At 43.8% G+C, this 7,500-nt stretch overlaps 1 protein-coding gene across 1 annotated transcript in view; it reads right to left on the minus strand.

Moving 5' to 3' along the window:
- Positions 1–7,500, minus strand: part of LOC125032848 — a 181,037-nt gene that overhangs the window by 50,156 nt on the left and 123,381 nt on the right. The gene's annotated exons all lie outside the window — the stretch shown is intronic.

The following is a 7,500-nucleotide window of genomic DNA, read 5'->3' on the forward strand; positions in this document are numbered from 1 at the left end:
TTTGATTAAAAAAAGGAAAGAAGAGAGAGAGAGAGAGAGAGAGAGAGAGAGAGAGAGAGAGAGAGAGAGAGAGAGAGAGAGAGAGAGAGAGAGAGAGAGAGAGAGAGAGAGAGAGAGAGAGAGAGAGATTTTACGTTTAACAATGTACTGAATGTTAAAAAGTGTTCAACAATTTGTCTCCGACAAGCGAAGAAACAAAATTAAATCAGCACAAACAAGGAAGAAGAAAGAAACAATAAGAAAGTAGCGACAAAAACAGCATAAAACAGGCAAAAAATACAAATCAACAAACAGCATTAATCTGAGTAAAAAGCAAAACAAACAAACAAGCAAACAATAACAAACACAAAACCTACAAATCAACTAACAGAGCGAAAGTAAAATCCATAAAAAAACGAGAACACAAACAATTAAAAAAAAACCAACATAAAACAAACAGAAATCGAAAACACAGATGCTAACAAATCAATAGAAAAAAATCACATAAAAAAAAAAAACTATTCCCGCCATGAAAACGGAGAGCCAAAGCCCGCCCGTCGACGAGCGGATCCCGAAAAGAATTGAGGCTTGTGACCTTCTGCCATTAAGTGCGTTTTCCCTTTGTCTTACAAGAAGACGCGATGGAGGCCGTACATCAAACAACCACTCCACCCTCTCCACCCTCTCCACCCTCTCCACCCACTCCACCCTCTCCACCCTGTCCACCCACTCCACCCTCTCCACCCACTCCCAGGGTAGGGAGTGGAAGGGTGGGGGAGGGAAAAGGAGGATCTGAAGGAGGAAGAGGAGGAGAGGAGGGAAAGAAGAAGAAAAAGAAGATAAGGGAGGAAGAAGCAGAACGTATATACACTAAATCAAAAATATACGACGAAGAATAAAGAGAAAGAAAGAAGAGCGAAGAAGAGGAGAGAGAGAAAAAGAAATCAGAAGAAATCAACCGAGAATCCGCACCAGGTGTTGAGCGGCCTGGGCGTTGCGCGGTTCGTCCATCTTGCGTTGAACATTAGATAGATAGAAAGATAGATAAAAAGAGGAAGAGGGAGAGGGAGAGGGCGGGAAAGAGGGGGGGAGAGGGAGAGGTTGAGGTTGAGGTTGAGGGTGAGGGAGAGGGAGGTAAGGAGGGAGGGAGGGATAGAGGGAGGGAAAGAGGGAGAAGGAAAGGGAGGGTGGGATAGAGGGAGGGAAAGAGGGAGAAGGAAAGGGAGGGAGGGAGGGAGGGAGGGAGGGAGGGAGGGAGGAAGGGAGGGAGGGAGGGAGGGAGGAAGGGAGGGGGAGAGGAAGGAGGATATAGGGAATGAAAGGGAGGGAGGGAGGGAGGGAGGGAGGGAGGGAGGGAGGGAGGGAGGGAGGGAGGGAGGGAGGGAGGAAGGGAGGGAGGAAGGGAGGGGGAGGGGGAGAGGAATGAGAAGGAGATTGGGAAGGAAAGGGAGGGAGACAGAGGGAGAGAGGGAGGGAAACACACAAACACGCACCCACAAACACAAACACAAACTAAAGTGCAAAGTATTCCCATCTCCAGATCCGAAGGAAATAAATGCACTTCCGCAGCCGCCATAATGGAAAGGGACAAACGACCGCGTCCTCGCCTCCGCCCCCAGACAAAGCAATTGCGGCGACGAAACCCAATCACAAAGCTATCATGACTCTTACCTGTCGCGTCGGGCGGCCTTCCCTGCGAGGCCAGCGAGCAAATTTGCGGCCGAGCCTAAGGCACGCGCGCGGACAGGCAAGCACACACACGTATACATGCGGACATACACTCACATACGAGTATATCCCCATATAAATAGTTTAGAGTAAAAATACATACACACATACATATATATATATACATATATATACATACATATAAATATACTTGTATACATATATATACACATATATACATATAAATACATATATATACATATACATATATATATGCATACATATATATACATATTTACATATATATACATATATACATATATATGTATACATATGTATACATATATATATGTATACATATATATGTATACATATATATACTTACATACATATATATACAGTTGTATATATGTATATGTATGTATAAATACATATATATACACATACATATATGTTTGTGTGTGTGAGTGTAAGTGTAAGTGAGAGAGTGAGTGAGTGAGTATGTGTGTGTGTGTATGTGTGTATATAAGTGTGTGTGTGTGTATATATATATATATATATATATATATATATATATATATATGTGTGTGTGTGTGTGTGTGTGTGTGTGTGTGTGTGTGTGTGTGTGTGTGTGTGTGTGTGTGTGTGTGTATATATGTATATATATTTAAATATATGTATATATATGTATGTATATATATATGTATATATACACATATTGAAATATAATATATATACTAATATATATATATATATATATATATATATATATGAAAACACATCTACATAAGCAAATACAGCGAGGATGCCTCCTCCTTACTAACACACAAGCATTAATCCCGCGAATGGCCCTTGTACAAAGCCACAGCACCAAGCACAGCTTCCTCGGGAGGCAGGAGAATATCTCGACAGAATATGTATGAGAGGGTCACCGACGGAGGGGGGAGGGGGGCGAAGGAAGGAGGTTGGGGGGGAGATGGGAAGGGGAAGAAAAGTAGCGGAGAGAGGGAAAGAGAGTTGGGAGGGTTTGAGGGGAGAGGAAGGAATGTGGGAGAAGAATATGGGGAAGATAGAGGTAGGGAGGGGGAGGGGGAAGGGACTAGATAGAGAAGAGGGATGGGGGAGGTGAACAGAAGTGGGGGAGAGATGGGATGGTGAAATGATACAGAAGAGGGATGGGGGAGGTTAGGAAAAGTGGGAAAGAGATGGGAGAGGGGGGATATGGATAGGGGACGGGACGAGAAATAGGGGAGAGATGGAGGAGGTGAAATGATACATCAGAAAGATGGGGGAGGAGGCAAGTGGTGGGAGAAGAATAGGGAGGGGAAGAACAGCCCTAGAGGGAAGACCAGCGCCACCTAATGACTCTAAAAGAACAACACTTGGGGAGAGATGCCCCCCGCTGATCCCCGACTGTTTACGGGTTCCCAAACGAGCAAATCTCCATGGCGGAGTTGCCCTAACCGAACGCTAAAGGCTCTCGTTTTCTTTCGTAGCTGCCGGGTCGGAGAGCGGAGGAACAAAAGAAAACGCGTGCGTATACTGCATGTGTATGAGCTCATATCTAGACAGTGTGGATGTGTGTGGGTATATGATAGCCTGGATAAAGTACACCGATATATCAACATCCACGCAACATGATAACAGGCTAATCAACATATTACGTAACCATTATTCCTCCCCTCTTAAAATGGCCACGGAAATATCCATCTCAAGTTTGGAATTTTAACTAACAGTAATTACGGCATTTCGAATTTTAACTTATTAAAGCAAGACAGTAATTCCACAACATTACGCTACATTCAACATCACTTTTTACTACTTCTGCGTATCGACTCATTAAAAATGATGGCTTGCTGATAAGAGTAGGGGTTTTGCACCAGGCGTGGGAGGACAAAGGCCCATAAAAGTTTCCCTACATGGAAATACGGCCAGAAAATGGTAATCCTCCAAACGCGAATAGATTATCAGTTCATACGAATTCGATATTTCATTAATACACAGTACCAACAGATTCGAACCATTTTGAAAACTAGATTCGCCCAATTGATTCGTTCAACCGGTCCTTCCTCCTACTCCTCCTCCTTCTCCTCCCTTCTTCTTCTTCTTCTTCTTCTTCTTCTTCTTCTTCTTCTTCTTCTTCTTCTTCTTCTTCTTCTTCTTCTTCTTCTTCTTCTTCTTCTTCTTCGTCTTTCTCCTCCTCCTCCTCTTGCCCTACTACTACTATTGTTACTATTAATACTACTTCTCGTCGTCACCGTCGTTTTCCTCCTCTTCCTCCACTAAACTCTAAGAATGTGAAAATTGAAGGGAAGTGTATTACCTCGAACAACACACAGTTAGACATTCAATCTCCTTCACGACAGTCGGATCGAAGGCCTCCTCCTAGGAATCTGAACAGACCTTTCGTTTATCAATAACGGGAGGTGGACTGTGACCCTAAGGGTGATGGATGAATGATACATAGGGAGAGTGGAAATCACTTTGAGTATGTGTGCGTGTGTGTGTGTGTGTGTGTGTGTGTGTGTGTGTGTGTGTGTGTGTGTGTGTGTGTGTGTGTGTGTGTGTGTGTGTGTGTGTGTGTGTGTATGTATGAGAGAGAGAGAGAGAGAGAGAGAGAGAGAGAGAGAGAGAGAGAGAGAGAGAGAGAGAGAGAGAGAGAGAGAGAGAGAGAGAGAGAGAGAGAAAGAGAGAGAGAGAGAGAGAGGGAGAGGGAGAGAGAGAGAGAGAGAGAGAGAGAGAGAGAGAGAGAGAGAGAGAGAGAGAGAGAGAGAGAGAGAGAGAGAGAGAGAGAGAGAAAGAAAGAAAGAAAGAAAGAAAGAAAGAAAGAAAGAAGAAAGAGAGAGAGAGAGAGAGAGAGAGAGAGAGAGAGAGAGAGAGAGAGAGAGAGAGAGAGAGAGAGAGAGAATAAAAAAAATATACACAAGGCACCGGCTATATTACAAGCTGGATTTATGTACTACTATCTAACTTATGATTCCACAAGGTCTTCATCCAATACACAATCTTCAAGCACGGGCAAAAACTCTCGTCCTCTTATGGGCCGTGCACGACAGGTGACAGGGGTTTGTTTATATTCGAACATTATAACTGGACTATTCTCTAATTCTTAAATCATTTGTTAATGCTCATCAAAATAAATTGTTTAAATCTATATTAGCATTAAGGATTATATTCATGTTCTATTTTGCTTGCATTTATATGACAAAATAGCATTTCCAATAAATCACACAACCTAATTATAGCTTTACTTAAAGAGACAGTATTAGATAACAATATCAAATCACAAAAAAATCTCGAAGCAGTTTTTTCCTAACCTCGAAAAAATAAGAATACCTTCTCATGACAAATAACTACAAGCTTACTGAATTAAACCGAAAGAAAGTTAAGGCTTTGCAACCATGCAAGAAAGGCTAATCTCGTGGAGGAAACATCCCGCTGTGTTTCGCCACTTTTCGAAACCCATAATACAACCAGAATCGACATTTTTTCTTCTTCTTTTTTTTAAATCAGTAAATCAATACTTCAAATTATCCGGAAATAACAAACGTTGACTCATATATTCCCTGACTAATTACATGTAACCGGTTACAAAAGTATCATTCATTAATCTTCTGCATGAGGCCATTCATGCGTGACGGAAAATGCGCTTTAAATTTACCGTCTCGATTTGTTACTCGTGCGGGGCGGAGTGATAAATAAATTTACTGACTGAAAATAAAATATATATAGGTTCTTCAAGGAACTTTCTTCTGTATTTTAAAGCCAGGGTCAATCTACAGGAAATTAAGATTAAGATTAAGAGTTGAAGACCCGTTGAAATTGAAAACAAAACCTTTCTGCCATTCTCAAAGTTCTTGGGTTTAATAAACATTTAAAGAGTTTAAAAACACGCGGAACGTACGTACTTAGAAGACGTTTCCAAAAACATGAAAGAAAAATAAATAAAACAGAGACGGGCGTAAGACTAGGAAATTCTTCCATACTATAAATCAAAGCACATTTCCACGTATCTACACAAGATATACACACAATATATATCTAATATAAGTACGAGAGCGAAGACAGGGTGTGGATATCAACGTGCGGATGGACAAGAGTGCCATAACACGTGATGAGAAGCAGCCATCGACTTCCAATGCCGGGGGGGGGGGGGGCAGTGTTGGGGAGAGGGAGGGAAGGGGGGCAATGTTGGAGAGAGAGAAGAGAGGGGGAGGCTGTGCTGGGGAGAGAGGGAGAAGGGGGAATGCCGAGGGGAGGGGGAAGAGGGAGGAAGACAGTGCTGGGGAGAGGGGAAAAGGGGAGAGGGTGATGGGGAGAGGGGAAGAAGGGGAAATGGAAGTGGTGCTGAGTTGGGGGGGTTGAAAAGGGGGTATTATTGGGGATTAGGAAAAAAGAGGAATGGGGGGGGGGGGCAATCCTGAGGAGAGGGGATGGGAAGAAGAGGTAGAGCTGAGGGGAAGAAAAGAGGGCAATGGAATAAGGGGCGATGCAGAGAAGGCAGTGTTAAGGAAGAGGAAGAAAGGAAAGAGTTAATAAGAAGGAGAGGAAAGGGGAATGGAGGCAGGTGTTAATAAGAGAGAAGGAAAAAGGAAGGCGTTAAGGAGAGGGGAATGGGGAATAAGGGCAGGTGTTAATGAGAGAGGAAAGGTAGGTCCAAGAAAGAAACCTATACGAAAAGCAGAAGGGAAAGGGGACAGGCATTGTTGAGAATGAAGAAGAAAGGGAATATCAACAGTGCTGAAGAAGATAGGAAAAGGTGAAAAAGAAGGAGGAAGAGAAGAGAAAGGAAAAAGGAAGAGAAGGAGGAAGAGAGAAGGGAAAAAGGAGAAGAAGAAAACGAGAAGGAGGAAGCAAAAAGGGGAAAAGGAGGATGAGGATGAGAGGAGAAGGGGAAAAGGAGAAAGAGGAAGAGAGGAGAAGGGGAACAAGAAAAGGAGGAAGAGAGGAGAAGGGGAAAAGGAGAAGGAGGAAAGTAAAGAAGGGGAAAAGGAGGAAGAAGAGAGGAGAGGGGGAAGGCACACTCTTTGCAACTAGAAGGGCGAGGCTGGGAGTGGATATTGGTGTCACTCAGGATCTCGGCCGAGGAGCGAACTCTTTATCCTTTTAGAATCCTTGAATATAATACTGAATAGCGCAGGGGATACGAGCCTAGAACGTCATTCTATTACAATAAATAAGAGTAAGATCAAATGATAAGCATATACCTATAAGGAAAATACCACATGACGATATATAAAATCATTATTTAAATTTTCTGACTTTTTATTGCCTCTCCCTCTTCTTACCCCGCCCACCCTTCCCCCCCCCCCTATGCTGTTCTTCCTAACCCTCTGCCCTTCCCCTCCCCTCTTCCCCTCTGACCCTCCCCTTCCCCCTCCCTCTCTTCCCCCCTCCAACCCCTCCTCCTCTGCCCTTCCCCTCCCCTCTTCCCCTCTCCCTCTCTGACCTTCCCCTTCCCTCTTCCTCTCTTCCCCTCTCCAACCCCTCCTCCTCTGCCCTTCCACTCCCCTCTTCTCCCCTCCAGTCCCTCCTCCTCTGCCCTTCCCCTTCCCTCTCCCCCCTCCAGTCCCTCCTCGCTCCCCCCTCGGCCCTTTTCAAACATACCCTTCCATTCAGACGTTCAACAAGCAAACACAAACGGTACATGAACATCCGTGGAGTATAAAGGAGGTAATTACGCAAAGTACATGCAGTATGGCTTCTCAGTCCTTTGTTCTTGGGGCCGAAAAGTGCACTGCTTGTCTTTTATCCCCTTCGTAAAGTGCGAATAAAGATAATATACGTAATTCAATACAAGTCTGTGTTCTTTCAGAAACTGGCGTTTGTTTTTGGTCGACTGCTGATCCAAAC

This window comes from Penaeus chinensis, chromosome 15 (assembly GCF_019202785.1).
Source record: "Penaeus chinensis breed Huanghai No. 1 chromosome 15, ASM1920278v2, whole genome shotgun sequence".
NCBI classification, from domain to species: Eukaryota; Metazoa; Arthropoda; class Malacostraca; order Decapoda; family Penaeidae; genus Penaeus; species Penaeus chinensis.